The 21,962-nt window shown below is 47.0% G+C and overlaps 1 protein-coding gene across 5 annotated transcripts in view; it reads left to right on the forward strand.

Annotated features, from left to right (window-relative positions):
* LOC101790479 (guanine nucleotide-binding protein G(q) subunit alpha) overlaps positions 1-21,962 on the forward strand; it is a 121,014-nt gene that overhangs the window by 78,148 nt on the left and 20,904 nt on the right. The window lies entirely within an intron of this gene.

Genomic DNA, 21,962 nt, shown 5'->3' on the forward strand with positions numbered 1-21,962 from the left:
TGAACAGTTTGTGCTAAACATCAAAATTCAGATTTGTTAGTTCTTCTAAGACATTTTCAAAGCAGACTGGCTTGTCAAGTCCCATCTGTTTTCCAAATGTCTACCAGCAGTTGTATGCAATTGCATGTAATAGTATTAGAAGTTCTACAGGGATCAAGAGGCTAAGCCTCAAATAATATGATACAAACTGATCTCCTCAGTGGAGAGTCAGTGCAACCTATCTATTTTGTGTTAAAGTGGATTGGAATTGACTGTAGAGAGATGTTCTTATTTTAGCTAATTGTACAGTTAATGTTGTGTAGCAGAGCCATAAAAATCTGTAGTGGGAATGAAAACAATTCATAGGTTATTTCACCCTATGGGTTCAAAACCCCCTAGGATTTTATGACCCTAAAGTCCTAAACTTCATTATATTGACTTAAAGTACAAGATTTATATTCACTTATATTTTCTAATTGTATTGTTATTTCAAAGAATAACAGAAGTAAGAAGTTGGTTTTTTTGGTGTTTGAATTAAGCAGGCAAAATGTAGTAGAACCCAGTGTTTTGTATACAGTTTACAGAGTAGGAAGCTTATTTAATACTTGGATTTTTTTCCTTCATGAAGACTATTCCAGTTATTCAGCAAACTTCTTTTTATTTTTGTATTCCTCTAATGTCGCAGGTATCAGAATTTTTTTATTTCTTTTCCTAAGACATATATCTTTGATGTGTCGTTAATTATTTTTCTCAGCATAATGATCTAACAGAATGACACTAACAGTATTGTGCTTTTAACTAGAGCCCAAGTATAGAACATAGGGTGGAATATGAATGTCACAAGAAAAATAGTAGTGCAAATAGCCTGCAGCATAAAATACATCCTGCTTTGTCGGGTAGGGAAAGCATTTATACTCTTCTAGAGATTAATTTAAGACTGTAATGTGTGCTATAAATAGGCTCATAGTCTTTGAACATTTTGCTTTATGGTAAATGTAAATCACTGAAATAGTCTTTTGAGGAGGAGATAACAGAAACCTCACTTTCATAATTTTGCATATATGTTAGTGTGTTAAATTATTTCTTACTGTCGTGGGTTAACCTTGGCTGGTAGCCAGGTGCTCATCAAGCTGCTCTCTCACTCTCCCTCCTCAGCAAGGCAGGGGAGAAAATAAGATGAAAAAGCTTGTGGGTTGAGATAAGGACAGAGAGATCACTCAGGAATTATTGTCATGAGCAAAACAGAGTCAACTTGGTGAAGAATCATTTAATTTATTGCCAGTTAATAGTAGAATAGGATAGTGAGAACTAAAAAAACCCCACAAACTAACTAAAAGCACCTACCCACCACCCTTCTTCCCAGGCTAAAATTCACCCCCCATTCTTCTACCTCCTCCCCCTCAATTTGCATGGGGGGTAGAGAATGGGGGTTGTGGCAGTTCATAACAGTACATCTCTGCAGTTCCTTCCTCTCCACACTCTTCCCCTGCTCCAGTGTGGGGTCCCTCCCACTGGATACAGTCCTTCAGGAACTGCTCCAACATGGATCCTTCCTGTGGGATGCAGTACTTCAAGAACTGCTCCAGCATGGGTCCATACCATGGAGTACAGTTCTTAAGGAATGGACTACTCCAGCGTGGGTCCCCTACAGAGCTACCGTTCCTGCCATGAGCCTACTCCTTAATTGGACTTTCCAGAGGCTGCAGTTTCCTTCAGGGCATATCCAACTGCTCTGGCATGGGGTCCTCCACAGACTGCACTTTGGACATCTACTCCACTGTGGTCCTCCATGGTCTTCAGGGGGACAACCTGCTTAACCATGGTCTTCTCCATGGGTTGCAGGGGAATCTCTGCTTCAGCGTCTTGAGCACCTCCTCCCCTTGCTTCTTCACTGACCTTGGTGTCTTGAGAGTTTTCTCTCACATCTTTTCTCACTCTTCTCTCTCACAGCTGCTGCACAGCATTTTTTTTTCCCCTTTCTTAAATATGTCAACACAAAAGCACAACCAGCATCACTCATTGTCTAAGCTTTGGCCAGTGGTGGGTCCCTTTTGGAGATGGCTGGAACTGGCTGTGTCAGACATAGTGGCAGCTCCTGGTCTCACAGATGACACCTTTGCAGCCTCTTCCCACCCCCCCACCCCCACCCCCGCCCCCTGCTCCCGCTACCAACATCTTCCCACATAAACCCAATACAGTAACTTAGACGTTCTTTAGAAGCTGGAACAATATCTTCCTGGGCTTTCCGAACATACAATCTTGCCCTGTATTCTCATCAGCTAAAACTGTTCACATGTTACAAACTGAATGGAATATATGGACTGAACATTTCCCTTCTGTCTTGGGCTCTACTACCACTTTAAAATGACTGAAGTGATACTTTTCAATGATTTTTTTTTCAACTCTTATAAAAACGATCTTACTCATAAAGCTGTCCTGATTTCTTAAGTTTTCACTTCCAAAATGTTTTGTGGAGGTAAAAGCTCTAAAACTCTTCTTTCTCTCAAAGATGGTTCTTCTACCTCACTGATAAACTATTTAAGTTTCTTATTAACACCAGTGAAAAACTTTTGAACCTTTTTGTCTCTCAGTTTGAAATGTTCATAACTTTAATTCAAACCAATATTTTTCTAAGTGTCATACATACAGCAAAGCCTTTGACATGGTCTCCCACAGTATTCTCCAGGAGAAGCTGGAAGCCCATGGCTTGGACAGGTACACTCTTTGCTGGGTTAAAAACTGGTTGGATGGCCAGGCCCAGAGAGTAGTGGTGAATGGAGTGAAATACAGCTGGCGACCGGTCATGAATGGTGTTCCCCAAAGGTCAGTGTTGGGGCCCATCCTCTTTAATATCTTTATTGATGATTTGGATGAGGAAATTGAGTGCACCCTCAGTAAGTTGGCAGGCGACACCAAGTTGGGGGGAAGTGTCGATCTGCGGGAGGGTAGGAAGGCCCAACAGAGGGACCTGGACAGGATGGGTTGATGGGCAGAGACCAGTGGGATGAGGTTCAACAAGGCTAAATGCCAGGTCCTGCACTTTGGTCACAATAACCCCATGCAGCACTACAGGCTTGGGGGAGAGTGGCTGGAAAGCTGTGCAGAGGAGATCACAGGGAGATCACTCGATAATTATTGGCACGGGCAAAACAGACTCACCATAGGAAGATTATTATTTTATTTTTTTTTGCCTCTTACTAACAAGCTATAGGAGTGAGAAACAAAGAAAACAAACTAAAAGCACCTTCCCACCATCCACCCTCTTCCCAGCAGCACAGGGAAATGGGGGAATGGGGGTTGCTGCCATTCTGTAGCTTCTCCTCTGCCCCTCCTTCACAGTCACTCTCTTCCCTTTCTCCATCGTAGGGTCCCTACCATGGAATGTAGTCCTTCTCAAACTGATCCTACATGGGCTTCCCACAGGCAGCAGCTCTTCAAGAACTGCTGCACCTTTAGTACTGTGTTCAGTTTTGGGCCCGTCACTAAAAAAAGACATTGAGGCCCTGGAACATGTCCAGAGAAGGGCTACAAAGGTGGTGAAGGGTCTGGAACACAAGTCCTATGAGAAGCAGCTCAGGGAACTAGGGTTGTTTAGTTTGGAGAAGAGGAGGTTCACGGGAGACCTTGTTGCTCTCTACAACTACCTGAAAGGCCCCTTCTCGCAGTTAACTAGTGATAGGACAGGAGGGAATGATCTCAAGTTGCTCCAGGCGAGGTTTAGTTTGGAAATTAGGAGAAATTTCTTCTCAGAAAGAGTAGTCAGGCATTGGAAGGGAGTCACCACCCCTGGGGGTGTTTAAGGAAAGGTTGGACGTGGTTCTTAGGGACATGGTTTAGTGGGTGATAAATTTAGTTGGTGGTAGGGGGATGGTTGGACCAGATGATCTTGGAGGTCTTTTCCAATCTTAATGATTCTATGATTTTATACAAAACCTTGGGGCACATACTAGCAGCCTTACCTCTGCGGTGGATTGAGTCTTTCTTGGAGCTAAGCACCAATCTGGGCAACTTAGTTTTGGCTTTCAGCAAGCTGTAGCTTGTCTATATAGATCTTTATTACTTTTTTTTTTTTTTTTGGTATACCAGAACACTGCTTTATTCCCATCCTTTTCCCTTCTCCAGTCCCATAAATCATGAATGCATTTATTCCACATAAAGCAAAGTGTATTTTTCTCTGAACGTGGGTGTGAAAAATATAACATTTGTGTTATTTCTCACCTGAAATTAAACTATTTACAAGAAACATTGCTTTTATTCCTCACTGTTGTGTGACAGGTTCATTAGGAAAGACAATAACTGAACTTGAGTTCTTTTTTAATCAGTCAATGAAAATTTTTCACTGTAAAATTCAAATAACTTTTAAATTGTGAAATGGTATTAAAATTTCAGCAATTAAAATTTATTTTTTAAGAAATGTGACTCAAAAACTTGCACTGTTCTGCTACTCCTCTTGCATTGCTTTCAATGGCCTGATTAAACAGTATGATTTTTGTAAGATGGCCTACTTTCTTCTTCTAATTAGTCCACTTCATGATATCACCTGAAGTCTTATTCCTTGTAACTTGCTTTAACAAAGAAAACTATACTTTTAAATTATCTGTGCAATTATTTTCAGTTAACACCTAGTTTCATTAATCTCATTTTCTTTTATAAATTTACACCTATAACAACTACTATTTGCCATTCAGCACATCTGTGTTTGTTTTATGAATGGTCATCAGTCTGAAACTATTTTAGAACTCTTAAGACTGAGGTTTGTATTTTCAAAATGTAGTGCATAATAGACTAGCTGCTGTAAATGGGTTTCTTCCCTTGATTAGCTTACTCAAGAGAAATGAATTTGGATTATAAATCAGATGAGTCTACACTAATTTGAGAGGTATCGCTAGTATATCTCAAGGGCTTTTTACTCACTGGATATTTGTAAGATTGAGTTAAACACAATTTCTGACTTCATACACTTGGAGGAATGAAGTATTCAAAGTTCAGAGGAACTACTATACTATAACTACTATACTACTCTATAACTACTCTCTAAAGGTATCATAGAATCATAGAATGGCTTGGGATGGAAGGGACTTTAAAGATCATTTAGTTTCAACCCCCCTGCCATGGGCAGGGATGCAACCACTAGATCAGGTTGCCCAGGGCCTCGTCCAACTTGGTCTTGAACATTTCCAGGGATGGGGCATCCACAACCTCTCTGGGCAACCTGTTCCAGTGCTTCACCACCTTCTGAGTGAAGAATTTCCTCCTAACCTCTATTCTAAATCTCCCCTCTTTTAGTTTAAAGCCATTTCCCCTTGTCCTGTCAGTGTCGGCCTGAGCAAAAAGTTGCTCTCCATCTTTTTGAAGAGGGTGAAAAATGAGTGGAGAGCATGTGGGTGAGAATTAAGGGGCAAGCTGCTAAGGGTGATGCTATTGTGGGGGTCCCTTGCTGAACAAGGAGGATGTCCTGGTAACAGGGGACTCTGAGAAGGCAGAGATACTGAATGCCTTCTTTGCTTTGGTCTTTGCTTTAAAGACTCCCCCCTGGGACTCCTGGACCCTGGAAGAAGGAAAAAGGGTCTGGGAAATGGAGAGCTCCCCCCTGGTTGACGAGGGAGTGGTTCAGGAGTGTCTGAGTGGGATCAATGAACACAAATCCATGGGCTCCAATGGGATGCATCCACATGTGCTGAGGGAGGTAACGGAGGTGATCGCTGAACTGCTCTCTATCATCTTTGAAAGGTCCTGGAGAACAGGAGAGGTGCCTGAAGACTGGAGGATAGCCAATGTCACTCCGGTTTTCAAGAAGGGTAAGGAGGAGGATCCGGGAAACTACAGGCCTGTGGCATAAGGACCACATGGACACCAGGGTTCTTTTAGGATCAGTAACTGCTACCTCTTTATGGATGACATAACTTCATCTCTCTCTTACTGAGGGCCTAATTTCATCTCTCATATTGAGGGCATAACTTCATTATCCTGTTGCATTTTCCCCCTGCACTCAGCTCTGGTGAGGCCGCACCTCGAGTACTGTGTTCACTTTTGGGCCCCTTGCTACAAGAAGGACATGGAGGTGCTCAAGCAAGTCCAGAGAAGGGCGACCAAGCTGGTGAGGGGTCTGGAGAACAAGTCCTACGAGGAGCGGCTGAGGGAGCTGGGCTTGTTCAGCCTGGAGAAGAGGAGGCTCAGGGGCGACCTTATTGCTTTCTATAGGTACCTTAAAGGAAGCCGTAGCGAGGTGGGGGTTGGTCTGTTCTCCCACGTGCCTGGTGACAGGACAAGGGGGAATGGGCTAAAGTTGCACCAGGGGTGTTTTAGGTTGGATGTTAGGAAGAACTTCTTTACCGAAAGGCTTGTTAGACATTGGAACGGGCTGCCCAGGGAAGTAGTTGAGTCACCATCCCTGGAGGTCTTTAAAATACATTTAGATGTAGAGCTTAGGGATATGGTTTAGTGGAGGACTTGTTAGTGTTAGGTCAGAGGTTGGACTCGATGATCTTGAGGTCTCTTCCAACCTAGACAATTCTGTGATTCTGTGATTCTGTGATCATCTCCATATTGAGGACTGGCTCCCTTGTTATACCATTTGCCTCAGAGAAGTACTTTTCCACTCACTATTCATTGGTCAACAACTTTGCCTGGCAACCAGCAAACACCCAGCAACTTCCATGCCTTAAAGGCTGGAGAAAAAGCAACCTGAGATGGCAAGGCTTCTCCAGAATCACCCTTCTTTGTTCCCTCTAAATTCTTTTCATTCCTGATGGCCGCATCGTTAAGAGTCTGATGTCATCACCAACAATGGGGCTTGTCGACCCCCATGGCCACACTTCCACACAGGCCAGTGAGTCTCACCACTGTCCCTGGAAAGGTGTTGGAACAGCTTGTTTTGGATGCCATCTCCAAGCAATTGGAAGAGAAGAAGGTTATGAGGAGTAGTCAGCATGGATTCACCAAGGGGAAATCGTGCTCAACCAACCTTTACTCAGCACCTGGTCTGATGGCCGTAGACGGGTCCCTATCCTTTAGGGGAAAAAGGATCCTGGGCCAGGAGCTGGCGGGGCTCATTGATAGGGCTTTAAACTAGGTAAGAAGGGGGATGGGGCTGAAGCAAGGATTGTTGGGGCTGTGCCAGGGGGAGCAATGGCAAGGCCGGAGGATAAGGTAAAGGCCCAGCTGAAGTGCATCTACACCAATGCACGCAGCATGGGTAACAAACAGGAGGAGCTGGAAGCCATCGTGCAGCGGGCAGGCTACGACTTGGTTGCCATCACGGAAACGTGGTGGGACCAGTCTCATGACTGGAGTGCTGCGATGCCTGGCTATAGGCTCTTCAGAAGGGACAGGCAGCACAGAAGGGGTGGCGGTGTGGCTCTCTATATTAGAGAGTCTTTCGATGTTGTAGAACTCGAGGCTAGGAATGACAAGATCGAGTCCCTTTGGGTTAGGATCGGCAGGGACAACAAGGCTAGTGTCCTGGTCGGGGTCTGCTATAGACCGCCGAACCAGGATGAGGAGACGGATGAGGAGTTCTACAGGCAGCTGACAGAAGTTGCGAAATCGTCGGCGCTTGTACTCGTGGGGGACTTCAACTTCCCTGACATATCCTGGAAGCACAACACAGCCCAGAGGAAGCAGTCTAGGAGGTTTCTGGAGAGCGTGGAAGATAGCTTCCTGACGCAGCTGATTAGTGAACCTACCAGGGGTGGTGCCCTGCTAGACCTTCTCTTCACAAACAGAGAAGGACTGGTGGAGGATGTGATTGTCGGGAGCTGTCTTGGGCAGAGTGACCACGAAATGGTGGAGTTCACTATTCTTGGCGGGGCCAGGAAGGGAACCAGTAAAACCACTGTATTGGACTTTTGGAGGGCTGACTTTGGGCTGCTCAGGACACTAGTTGGTGGAGTCCCATGGGAGGCGGTTCTGAAGGGCAGAGGGGTCCAGAAAGGCTGGGCGCTCTTTAAGAGGCAAATCCTAATGGCGCAGGAGCAGTCTGTCCCCATGTGCCCAAAGATGAGCCAGCGGGGAAGAAGACCAGCCTGGCTCAACAGAGAATTGTGGCTTGAGCTTAGGAGGAAAAAGAGGGTTTATAATCTTTGGAAAATTGGGCAGGCCACTAAGGAGGACTATAAGGATGTAGCGAGGCTGTGCAGGGACAAGATTAGGAAGGCCAAAGCTCATCTGGAGCTCAATCTGGCTACTGCTGTTAAAGATAACAAAAAACGCTTTTATAAATACATCAACACAAAAAGGAGGACTAGGGAGAATCTCCATCCTTTACTGGATGCGGGGGGAAACTTAGTTACAAGAGATGAGGAAAAGGCGGAGGTGCTTAATGCCTTCTTTGCCTCAGTCTTTAGTGGCAAAACCGGTTGCTCTCTGGATACCCAGTACCCAGAACTGGTGGAAGGGGACGGGGAGCAGGATGTGGCCCTCACCATCCACGAAGAACTGGTTGGTGACCTGCTACGGCACTTGGATGTGCACAAATCGATGGGGCCGGATGGGATCCACCCGAGGGTACTGAGAGAACTGGCAGAGGAGCTGGCCAAGCCCCTATCCATCATTTATCAGCAGTCCTGGCTATCGGGGGAGGTCCCAGCTGACTGGCGACTAGCAAATGTGACGCCCATCTACAAGAAGGGCCGGAGGGCAGACCCGGGGAACTACAGGCCGGTCAGTTTGACCTCAGTACCAGGGAAGCTCATGGAGCAGATCCTCTTGGGAGTCATCATGCGGCACTTGAAGGGCAAGCAGGCGATCAGGCCCAGCCAGCATGGGTTTATGGAAGGCAGGTCCTGCTTGACGAACCTGATCTCCTTCTACGACAAAGTGACGCGCTGGGTGGATGAGGGAAAGGCTGTGGATGTGGTCTACCTTGACTTCAGCAAGGCTTTTGACACCGTCTCCCACAGCATTCTCCTCAAGAAACTGGCTGCTCTTGGCTTGGACTGGCGCACGCTTCGTTGGGTTAGAAACTGGCTGGATAGCCGGGCCCAAAGAGTTGTGGTGAATGGAGCCAAGTCCAGTTGGAGGCCAGTCACTAGTGGCGTCCCCCAGGGCTCGGTGCTGGGGCCGGTCCTCTTTAACATCTTCATCAATGATCTGGATGATGGCATTGAGTGCACCCTCAGTAAGTTTGCAGATGACACCAAGCTAGGTGCGTGTGTCGATCTGCTCGAGGGTAGGAAGGCTCTGCAGGAGGATCTGGATAGGCTGCACCGATGGGCTGAGGTCAACTGTATGAAGTTCAACAAGGCCAAGTGCCGGGTCCTGCACCTGGGGCGCAATAACCCCAAGCAGAACTACAGGCTGGGAGATGAGTGGTTGGAGAGCTGCCAGGCAGAGAAGGACCTGGGAGTGATGGTGGACAGTCAGCTGAATATGAGCCAGCAGTGTGCTCAGGTGGCCAAGAAGGCCAACGGCATCCTGGCTTGTATCAGAAACACTGTGACCAGCAGGGCTAGGGAGGTGATCGTCCCCCTGTACTCGGCTCTGGTGAGGCCGCACCTCGAGTACTGTGTTCGGTTTTGGGCCCCTCGCTACAAGAAGGACATCGAGGTGCTTGAGCGGGTCCAGAGAAGGGCGACGAAGCTGGTGAGGGGCCTGGAGAGCAAGTCCTATGAGGAGCGGCTGAAGGAGCTGGGCTTGTTCAGCCTGGAGAAGAGGAGGCTCAGGGGTGACCTTATTGCTATGTATAAGTACATTAAAGGAGGCTGTAGCGAGGTGGGGGTTGGCCTGTTCTCCCATGTGCCTGGTGACAGGACGAGGGGGAATGGGCTAAAGTTACGCCAGGGGAGTTTTAGGTTAGATGTTAGGAAGAATTTCTTTACTGAAAGGGTTGTGAGGCACTGGAACGGGCTGCCCAGGGAGGTGGTGGAGTCACCATCCCTGGAAGTCTTCAAAAGACGTTTAGATGTGGAGCTTAGGGATATGGTTTAGTGGGGACTGTTAGTGTTAGGTTAGAGGTTGGACTCGATGATCTTGAGGTCTCTTCCAACCTAGAAATTCTGTGATTCTGTGATACTGTGAACCTTGTAGCCTTCTATGATGGCATCACCAGCTGGGTAGATGGAGGGAGAGCAGTGGATGCCATCTACCTTGACTTTAGCAAGGCTTTTGATACTGTCTCCCACGACATCCTGCTAGCAAAGCTGAGAAAGCGTGGGATAGAGGAGTGGACGGTAAGGTGGGTTGAGAACTGTCTGACTGGCCAAGCTCAGAGGGTGGCAATTGGCGGCGCAGAGTCCGGCTGGAGACCTGTGACTAGCGGTGTTCCCCAGGGGTCGGTGCTGGGTTGTTCAACATCTTCATCGACATGCAGAGAAGGTCTTGGGGTCCTGGTGGACGACAGGTTGACCACGAGCCATCAGTGTGCCCTAGTGGCCAAGAAGGCCAATGGGATCCTGGCGTGCATTAAAAGAAGAGTGGCCAGCAGGTCAAAGGAGGTGATCCTCCCCCTCTACTCTGCCCTGGGCAGGCCTCACCTGGAGTACTGTGTCCAGTTCTGGGCTCCCTGGTACAAAAAAAAATCCAGGGATCTTCTGGAAAGAGTCCAGTTGAGAGAAACAAAGATGACACGGGGCCTGAAGCATCTTCCCTATGAGGAAAGGCTGAGAGACCTGGGTCTATTCAGCCTTCAGAAGGCTGAGAGAAGATCTTATCAATGTTTACAAATATCTTAAGTGTGGGAGACAGTGGGATTTGGCCACCCTCTTTTCAGTGGTTTGTGGGGTAGGACAAGGGGCAACGGCCAAAAAATGGAGCACAGGAAGTTCTGAACCAACATGCAAAAGAACAACTTCACAGTGCGGGTGACGGAGCACTGGAACAGGCTGCCCAGGGAGGTTGTGGAGTCTCCTTCTTGGAGGTATTCAAGGCCTGTCTGGACGCCTACTTGGGCAACCTGCTCTAGGGAACCTGCTTTTGCAGGGGAGTTGGACACGATGATCTCTTGAGGTCCCTTCCAACCCCTACAATTCTGTAATTCTTTGATTTTTTTATAAGTCCCCTTTCAGTACTGAAAAGCTGCAAGGAGGTCACCCCGGAGCCTTCTCTTCTGTTGGCTGAACAGCCACAGCTCTTTCAGCCTTTCTTCATAGGAGAGGTGCTCCAGCCCACTGATCATCTTCATGGCCCTCCTCTGGACCTGCTCTAAGAGATCCACATCTTTCTTGTGCTGGAGGCTCCAGACCAGGATGCAGTACTCCAAGCAGGGCCTCACAAGGGCAGAGTAGAGGGGGACAATCACCTCCCTTGACCTGCTGGCCACTCCTCTTTTGATGTAGCTCAGGATGCAGCTAGCCTTGTGCTCTCAATGAGTTCTTCTCCCAGTCTGTACTCATGTCTGGGATTGCCCTGACCCAGGTGCAGCACCTTGCACTTGGACTTGTTGAACCTCATTAGGATTGCATGGGCCCACTTCTGAAGCTTGTCCAGGTCCCTTTGAATGGTATCCCTTCCTTCTGTTGTATCGACTGTACTACTCAGCACGGTGTCATCTGCAGACTTGCTGAGGGTGCGCTCAATCCCATTGTCTGTATCACTGATAAAGATATTAAACAGTACCAGTCCCAGGACAGACCCCTAAGGGACACCACTTGTCACCGGCTTCCACTTGGACATAGAGCCATTGACCACCACTCTCTGGGTGTGGCCTTCAAGCCAATTCCTTATCCACTCAATGGTCCACCCTTGAAATCCATCTCCAATTTGGAGACCAGGATGTCAGGTGGGACCATGTCAAAGGCCTTAAAGAAGTCTAGGTAGGTGACATCAGTAGGTCTTCCCTTATCAGCTGATGCAGTCACTCCATCATAGAAGGCCACCAGATAGTTCAGGCACAATTTGCCCTTGGTGAAGCCATGCTGGCTTTTTTGGATCACCTCCTCGTTTTTCAAGTGCCTCAACATTGCTTCCAGGAGGATCTTTCTGATGATTTTGCCAGGCACAGAGGTTGAGGCTCACCGGTCTGTAGTTCCCCAGGCCCTCCTTTCTACCCTTTTTAAAAATGGGAGTGATGTTTCCCTTTTTCCAGTCACCAGGGACTTCTCCTGACTGCCAGGACTTTTCAAATATGATGGAGATAGTTTTTGCAACTACATCAGCCAGTTCCCTCAGGACCATGTGATGCAGGTCATCAGGCCCCAAAGACTTGTATTTGTTTAGTTTCATTGGGTACTCTCGAACCTGGGATGTCATGCATAGAAATGCGACAAGCATTTAGAATGTCTGTCATTGAAAGCCCTGTGTAGGATGATGCTTAAATGATATATCCATGAAATTGCAGTCTAGTGACAAAGACCTGTAATTAAATAGTTGGAGGTTTTCGAAACTGAAGAAAAGCATGCATGGCTGCACAAGCTGTATTTTAACTATGACTCTTCTAACAAGCAATGCTCAGAAACAATGTTATCACTCCTCTCTTAAGTATATCTACAGTTTGTAAATAATTAAGCATCTAATTTTGGTGCATAAATACACAATCTGAAAAATTTAAACATCTCTTTCAAAAAGTTCAGATGGTATACTTGGAAATACAATACAGCTCAGAGGAAGCAGTCTAGGAGGTTTCTGGAGAGTGTGGAAGATAGCTTCCTGACGCAGCTGGTTAGTGAGCCTACCAGGGGAGGTGCCCCGCTAGACCTTCTGTTCACAAACAGAGAAGGACTGGTGGGAGATGTGGTGGTCAGGAGCTGTCTTGGGCAGAGTGACCATGAAATGGTAGAGTTTTCTATTCTTAGCTAAATCAGGAGGGGGATCAGTAAAACTGCTGCCTTGGGCTTCCAGAGGGCAGACTTTGAGCTGTTCAGGACACTGGTTATCAGAGTCCTTTGGGAGGCAGTTCTGAAGGGCAAAGGAGTCTACGAAGGCTGGGCACTCTTCAAGGAGGAAATTTTAAAGGTTCAGGAGCAGTCTGTCCACACGTACCCAAAGAGAAGCCGTCACGGAAGACCGGCCTGGCTCAACAGAGAGTTGTGGCAAGAGCTTAGGAAAAAAAAGGGTTTATGACCTTTGGAAAAGAGGGTGGGCCACTCAGGAGGACTACAAGGATATTGTGAGGCTGTGCAGGGACAAAATTAGAAAGGTCAAAGCTCATCTGGAGCTCAAACTGGCTGCTGCTGTTAAAGGTAACAGAAAATGTTTTTATAAATACATCAACACAAAAAGAAGGACTAAGGAGAATCTTCATCCTTTACTGGATGCAGGGGGAAACTTAGTGACAAGAGATGAGGAAAAGGCTGAGGCGCTTAATGCCTTCTTTGCCTCAGTCTTCAGAGGCAAGACCAGTTCTTCTCTGGATACCCAGTACCCTGAGCTGGTGGAAGGGGATGGAGAGCTGAATGTGGCCCTCACTATCCACGAGGAAATGGTTGGCGACCTGCTACAGCACTTAGGTATACACAAGTCGATGGGGCCAGATGGGATACACCCGAGGGTACTGAGAGTACTGGCGGAAGAGCTGTCCAAGCTGCTTTCCATCATTTATCAACAGTCCTGGCTATTTGGGGAGGTCCCAGTCGACTGGTGGCTAGCAAACATGACACCCATCTACAGGAAGGGCCGTAGGGCAGACCCGGGGAACTATAGGCCTGTCAGTTTGACCTCAGTGCCAGGGAAGCTCATGGAGCAGATTATCTTGAGAGTCATCACGCAGCACTTGCAGGGCAAGCAGGCGATCAGGCCCAGTCAGCATGGGTTTATGAAAGGCAGGTCCTGCTTGATGAACCTGATCTCCTTCTATGACAAAGTGATGCGCTGGGTGGATGAGGGAAAGGCTGTGGATGTGGTCTACCTTGATATAGGTAAGGTTTTTGACACCGTTTCCCACAGCATTCTCCTCAAGAAACTGGTTGCTCTTGGCTTGGACTGGCATACGCTTCATTGGGTTAAAAACTGGCTGGATAGCCAGGCCCAAAGAGTCATGGTGAATGAAGTTAAATCCAGTTGGAGGCCGGTCACTAGTGGCATTCCCCAGGGCTCAGTACTAGGGCCAGTCCTCTTCAATATCTTTATCGATGATCTGGATGAGGGGATCAAGTGCACCCTCAGTAAGTTTGCAGATGACACCAAGTTCGGTGTGTGTGTTGATCTGCTCGAGGGTAGGAAGGCTCTGCAGGAGGATCTGGATAGGCTGGACCGATGGGCTGAGGTCAACTGCATGAAGTTCAACAAGGCCAAGTGCCGGGTCCTGTGCCTTGGACACAACAACCCCAAGCATCACTCCAGGCTGGGAGAGGAATGGTTGGAAAGCTGCCAGGCGTAGAAAGACCTGGGAGTATTGGTTGATAGTCGGCTGAATATGAGCCAGCAGTGTGCTCAGGTGGCCAAGAAGGCCAACAGCATCCTGGCTTGTATCAGAAACAGTGTGGCCAGCAGGACTAGGGAAGTGATTGTCCCCCTGTATTCAACTCTGGTGAAGCTGCCCCCTGAATACTGTGTTCACTTTTGGGCCCCTCACTACAAGAAGGACATCGAGGTGCTCGAGCGAGTCCAGAGAAGGGCAACGAAGCTGGTGAGGGGTCTGGAGAACAAGTCTTACGAGGAGCGGCTGAGGGAGATGGGCATGTTCAGACTGGAGAAAAGGAGGCCCAGGGGCAACCTTATCGCTTTCTGTAAGTACTTTAAAGGAGGCTGTAGTGAGGTGGGGATTGGTCTATTCTCCCACATGCCTGGTGAGAATAGACGAGGGGGAACGGGCTAAAGTTGTGCGAGGGGAGGTTTAGGTTGGATATTAAGAAGAACTTCTTTACCAAAAGGGTTGTGAGGCATTGGAATGGGCTGCCCAGGGAAGTGGTTGAGTCACCATCCCTGGAGCTCTTTAGAAGCCGTTTAGATGTAGAGCTTAGTGATATGGTTTAGTGGAGGAATGGTTAGTGTTAGGTCAGAGGTTGGACTAGGTGGTCTTGGAGGTCTCTTCCAACCTAGATGATTCTGTGATTCTGTGATTCTGTATACATACTTGAAACACCTCTCTCTTTAAGCATATATAAAATGTATTTAGATACATACTCAGGTGTTCCAGATTCTGCCCCTGATAAAACAGTAAGTCTGTCTAGACTCATTGGTGGAAATGACGAAAAACAATTGATCCAGAGACCATAATATATTCATTGCATTATTAGTACTGCAAATTAAGTAAATCTTGCCTCTGTTTGATAAGATGTGATGAAGGGAAACCTAAGTTACATAATCAGATGTGTTTGACATTTTAATTTTTCCAGAAAAGTCTGACAGAATTAGTGGTGAGAAGAAAAATTAAGGGATTAGCTCTCTGATACATGTGTGTGTTATCCCTTACAGGTAAAATTTTCCCTGAGTTGTACCAGTGGATCTGGAGAAATAATTTTAACAAAAAGCAGAATTTAGATCTTTTCAGTGTATTTAAATCAGCTTTTTTTTCTTAAATAAAGGATTTTTTCCTATTTATATATATATTTCCTATATATACTCCTACATATATTCTATATTCCAGGATAAGCTACATTCAAATATGGATCACAGGTAGTTCTTCTAAACATATAAAACCTCAAGGTCTCAGGACAGTAAATACAGAAGTGAGTTCCAGCTTTCCAGGAGAACTATTAAGCACTTGTAATGATGGTTGGACTAGAGACAGCAGAGTATGGTTTTAAAATCTGGGTTTTTCCTCCACCCTTTATTCTATAACATTTGTGTCACACTCAGATCCCGCACAGTTTAGTATACAGATATTCTTATCACCATTGTTCTCTGTCCATTGAAGTATTTATACGTCTGTACTTCTTTTCATTCTATAGGTCTTTCCCCAAAATGTTCATAAAAACTGTTGATGATTTCAGCTTCATCTGTCAAAGCGGTCACTCAGGGCAGGCGAAGTTGGTTTTCTTGACACCAGCACCAGCTTAGCTCACATCACTGTTGCACTTGCCCCGTTCCTTGCAAAGTTGACCTGCCATTGGTTCTGCAGTGTCCTCCTACAACACATAACTTGGATTACAGATTAATTTTCTCCCAAGGTTGTATCTCCTTGCGGCACACACCTGATATCCCCATCTTTCTGCATTACCCACCAGGTATACCCTGATCCTTGGGCGAAGACAATCCCACGAGTGGGTTTGCCTTTTCCCGAGGCAGGGGCAACCCACACCGCCTTCCCCATCCACTTCCCCACATGCACTACAGGGACTTTACTACAGGCTTCTCCCACAACGTGTAGGGGTTTTGTTTCAGCAGGACCAGGACAGCTATCAGACCCCCTGTTAACTAGCCAAGTGGCTTCTGGTAGATTTATATCCCAGTGTTTCCACGTCCCAGCACCCAATGCTCGTAGCATAGTTTTTAACAGTTCATTTTACCTCTCAACCTTCCCAGAGGCTTGTGGGTGATAAGGGATGTGATACACCCACTCAGTGCCATGTCTCTTGGCCCAGGAGGTGACCAAATTGTTTCGGAACTGACTCCCATTGTCGGACTCAATTCTCTCTGGTGTACCATGTCGCCACAGTACTTGTCTTTCCAGGCCCAAGATAGTGTTTCTGGCTGTGGCATGGTTTACTGGATATGTTTCCAGCCACCCAGTAGTTGCTTCTACTATGGTGAGTATGTAACGTTTTCCTTGGCGGGTTTGTGGAAGTGGTCCGATGTAGTCAATCTGCCAGGCCTCACCATATCGAAATCCAAGCCATCTCCCCCTATTCCAGGAAGACTTTACCCTCATGGCTTGTTTGATTGCAGCACAGGTCTCACACTCATGGGTAACCTGTGTGATGGCCTCAATGGTCAAGTCCACCCCTCGATCACGAGCCCATCTGTATGTGGCATCCCTCCCTAGATGTCCTGATGTTTCATGGGTCCATCGAGATACAGACAGCTCGCCCTTATGTCCCTAGTCCAGGTCCACCTGAGATACTTCAGTTTTCAAAGCTTGATCCACTTCTTTGTTGTTCTGATGTTCTTCAGTAGCACGACTCTTGGGCATGTGGGCATCTACATGCCGTACTTTTATATCCAGATTTTCTACCCGAGCAGCAATATCTTGCCACAGGGTAGCAGCCCAGATAGGTTTACCTCTGCACTGCCAGTTGCTCTGTTTCCATCGCTGCAGCAACCCCACAGAGCATTTGCTACCATCCATGATTTAGTGTAGAGATACAGTGCTGGCCATTTTTATCTTTCAGCAATCTCTAGGGCTAGTTGTACGGCTTTTACTTCTGCATACTGACTCGACTCGCCTCCCCCTTCCATGGCCTCCACAACTCATCGTGTGGGACTACACACAGCAGCTTTCCATTTCTGATGGCCCCCTACCACATGGCAGGATTCATCAGTGAACACATACTGCTTTGTGTCTTCTGGCAACTCACTGTATGGTGGTGCCTCTTTAGCACGAGTTACCTCTTCTGTCGGCACTCCGAAATCCCTGCCCTCTGGCCAGTCCATAATCTCTTCCAGGATTCCCGAGCGGTTGGGTTTCCCCATTCGAGCCCGCTGTGTAATTAACGCTACCCACTTACTCCACGTAGCGTCGGTCGAATGGTGTGTAGTGGGAATTTTCTCTTTGAACATCCAATGTAACACAGGTAGCCGTGGGGCCAAGAGGAGTTGTCCTTCTGTACCAACAACTTCTGAAGTGGCTCGAATCCCCTCATATGCTGTTAATATTTCCTTTTCAGTTGGGGTGTAATTGGCTTCTGATCCTCGATAGCCCCACCTCCAGAACCCCAGAGGTCAACCTTGAGTTTCTTCTGGGGTCTTCTGCCAGAGGCTCCAGGTGAGGCCATGCTCCCCAGCTGCAGTGCAAAGTATGTTTTGCACAGCTGGTCCGGTAAAGACAGGCCCAAGGGCTACTGCACGAGCTATTTCTTGTTTGATTTGTTCAAAGGCCTGTTGTTGCTCAGGGCCCCACTCGAAAGAGTTCCTCTTTCAGGTCACCCAATATAGAGGACTCACAAGCTGACTATGGCCTGCAACGTGCATTCTTCAAAATCCCACAAGGCCTAGGAAAGCTTGCGTTTCTTTTTTGCCAGTTGGCGGAGGCATTGCCGTTATTTTATTGATCACATCCATCAGATTGTGGTGACATCCATCCTGCCATTTTACCCCCAAGAACTGGATTTCCTGTGCAGGTCTCTTGACCTTATTCTGTTTAATGGCAAAGCCAGCTTCCAGGAGAATTTGGATTATTTTCTTCCCTTTCTCAAAAACTTCTTCTGCTGTGTTTCCCCTTGTGATGATATCATTGATGTACTGCAGGTGTTCAGGAGCGTTCCCCTGTTCCAGTGTCATGTGGATCGGTCCATTGCAAATGGTAGGGCTGTGTTTCCACCCCTGGGGCAGTCGTTTCCAAGTATACTGAATGCCCCTCCAAGTGAAAGCAAACTGTGGCCTGCATGCTGCTGCCAAAGGGATGGAGAAAAATGCATTAGCGATATTGATTGTAGCATACCACTTAGCTGCCTTTGACTCTAGTTCATACTGGAGTTCTAGCATGTCTGGCACTGCAGCACTTAGCGGTGGCGTGACTTCATTCAGGCCCTGATAGTCCACTGTTAGCCTCCACTCGCCATTGGACTTTTGCACTGGCCTTATGGGGACTATTAAAGGGTGAGCGAGTCTTGCTGATCACTCCTTGACTTTCCAGCCGGTGAACCAGCTCATGGTAGGAATCAGGGAGTCTCAGTTGGTGCGATATTGCTGCCAGTGCACAGTTGTAGTCACAATTGGCACTTGCTGTTCTTCAGTCCTCAGCAATCCTACAGGAGAAGGGTCTTGTGAGAGACCAGGCAGGGTAGACAGCTGCTTAATCTCTGTGCTCAAGGCAGCTATACCGAAAGCCCACCGGTACCCTTTTGGATCCTTGAAGTACCCTTTCTTGAGGTAGTATTTGCCGAGGATGCATGGACACTCTGGGCCAGTTACAATGGGATGCTTTTGCCACTCCTTCCCAGTTAGACTCACTTCAGCTTCCAATACAGTTAGCTCTTGGGATCCCCCCGTCACTCCAGAGATAGAGATGAGTTCTGCCCCTTGGTGGCCTGACAGCATTAGAGTACACTGTGCGCCTGTGTCCACTAAAGCTTTATATTTCTGTGGTTCCGGTGTGCCAGGCCATCGAATCCACACAGTCCAGTAAATCCAGTTGTCCCTCTCCTCTACCTTGCCAGAGGCAGGGCCCCACTAGTCCTGGCTGGAGCATCTATCAATTAATTCTTCCAAATGTGAAGCAGAGGTCTCTTTGTCAGGGTCAGGAGTAATACTAGCCCTTCTATTTCCTCTGGGGGACTGCCCAACAGAAACTGGGACAGCAATCCTCCTAGGGGCCCCTTTTGCTGCTGTATCTTTCCATAGTTCAGCTACGAGTGTAGAGCACAGCACTGTGTGGGGTGCTGCAGGGAAAGGTGACTCCATCCCAGACAGACCCAACCCAATAGGACAGAAGTTTTCATGACTTTTGCAGAGCTCATTAAGTAGTTACTACTAATATGGATAGCAAAACAACAAAAAATGTATTTATTTATGTTTGGACAAATGTCTTTTCTACATTAACATGCTAAAAGTCAAAGAGTTATATGATTTCATACAACTTCCAAAGGTCTATGGTGGTCTCTGAAAGTGTGGGCTTTTTTGTATAGAAGGATCTTTCTTTTTCTGTATTCACAGAGGAAAACAAAAAAGATACTTAGGATACAATTTCCCCAGTTCAGCTAAATTAGTAGATTAAACTGATTAATTTACATAGGCTAAGTGAAATTTTGAATTTTTTTAAGCTATCAAAAAGCACAAGTATTTTCTGAGATGTCATTGGACACTGAAAATCTACAGAGGAAATAGATGGCATAAAATATTAATTGATAAAAGTTTATTTTCTGCAGTAAAGCAGTAGGAATGGTCTGAACATCCATCACCCAAAGTAAATTGAGGAAGAAGAGCTATTCTATAGGCAATTGGGAGAAATCTCGGGCTTTTGGAATTGTTTGCCCTCATCCTTATGGGAGACTTCTACTTCCCACACATAAACTGGAGATATCATACTGCTGCAACAACTAAGGCTGGGAGATTCCTAAATCATGTTGAAGATAGCTTCCTGTCACAAGTACTGAGTGAGTTAACTAGGAAAGGTGCCTGGCCCTCATCTGTTGCTTGAGAATAGGGAAGGCCTTGTGGGGAGAAGTGACGGTAGGTGGCTGTCTTGGCTACAGTGATCATGAATTAGTTGAGTTCAAAAGTCTTGGTGTAAGGAGAAAAATGTTCTGCCACTGGCCAGAGCTGAACCAATGAGCGATGCTGGTTGTGCCTCTGTGAGAGCATATTTAAGAAAGGGAAAAAAACAAACAAACAAACAAACAAAAACTGATAGGGAACAGCATCTGGGAGAGTGAGGAGAGAGAAACAGTCTTGCACACACCAAGATCAGGAGGAGGGGGAGAAGGTGCTCCAGGCACCAGAGCAGAAGATCCCCTACGGCGTGTGGAGAGGACCGTGGTGGAGTACGTTGTCTCCCTGCAGCCCATGGTATACCACAGTGGAGCAGATTTCTATGCTGCAGCCCGTGGAGGAGACCACGGTGAAGCAGGTGGATCTGACCTGAAGGAAGCTGCGTCCTATGGAGAACCCCCACCAGATCAGACTCTGGGCCGGACCGCTAGACTGTGGAGAGGAGCCTAAACAAGAGCAGGTAGGATCAGTTCAGGAAGGACTGTGTCCCATGGGAGGGACCCCACATTGGAGCAGGGGAAGAGAATGACCGTGAAGGAGCAAAGTGCTATAGACTGACCGCAACCCACATTTCCCCATTCTGCTGTTTCTCTGCACTTCTCAGGAGGAGAACATAGAAGAAGGTGGATGGGGAGAAGGTGTTTTTAGTTTGTTTTTAGTTATTCACTGCTTTAATTTGTTAGTAATAAGTAATAAATTACATTACCTACCTATGCTGATTCTGTTTTGCCCATGATGATAACTGTTGAGTGATCTCCCTGTCCTTATCTCAACCCCTGAGCCCTTTTCGTTGTATTTTCTCCCCCTTTCCCTTTGAGAAGGAGAGTGAGAGAGCAGTGGTGGTGGGGTTCAGTTGCCCAACTGTGTAAAACTACCACATGGAGTTAAATCCAGCTGGAAGCCAGTCACTAGTGACGTCCCCCAGGGCTCAGTATTGGGGCCAGTTATCTTCAATATCTTCATCATTGAGCTGGACGAGGGGATCAAGTGCACCCTCACTAAGTTTGCAGATGACACCAAGTTAGAGGTGAGTGTTGATTTGCTTAAAGGTAGGAGGGTTCTGCAGAGGGATGTGGATAGATGGGCAGAGGCCAACTGTATGAGGTTCAACGAGGCTAAGTGCCAGGTCCTGCACTTGGGGCACAACAACCCTATGCAATGCTACAGGCTGGAGAAAGAGTGGTTGGAAAGCTGCCTGGTGGAAAGGGACCTGGGGGTATTCATCGAAAGCCAGATGAATATAAGCCAGCAGTGTGCTCAGGTGGCCAAGAAGGCCAACAGCATCCTGGCTTGTATCAGAAATAGCGTGGCCAGTAGGACTAGGGAAGTGATCATCCCTCTGTACTCATCTCTGGTGAGGCTGCACCCTGAATACCATGTTCATTTTTGGGCCCCTCACTACAAGAAGGACATTGAGGTGCTGGAGTGTGTCCAAAGAAAGGTAAAGCTGGTGAGGGGTCTGGAGAACATGTCTTGTGAGAAGTGACTGAGGGAGCCGGGGTTGTTTACCTTGGAGAAAAGAAGGCTCAGGGGACACCTTATCATGCTCTACATTTACCTTAAACGAGGCTATAGAGAGGTGGGGATCGTGCTCTTCTCCCAAGCTCCAAGTGATAAGACATGGGGAAATGTTCTCAAGTTGAGCCAGGGGAGGTTCAGTTTGGATATTAGGAGAAATTTCTTTGTTGAAAGGGTTGTGCATCATTGAAATAGGCTGTCCAGGGAAGTGGTAGGCTGTCCAGGGAAGTGGTTGAATCACCATCCTTGGAGTTCTTCAAGAAATGTGCAGATTTATAACTTAG

This window comes from Anas platyrhynchos, chromosome W (assembly GCF_047663525.1).
Source record: "Anas platyrhynchos isolate ZD024472 breed Pekin duck chromosome W, IASCAAS_PekinDuck_T2T, whole genome shotgun sequence".
Taxonomy (NCBI): Eukaryota; Metazoa; Chordata; class Aves; order Anseriformes; family Anatidae; genus Anas; species Anas platyrhynchos.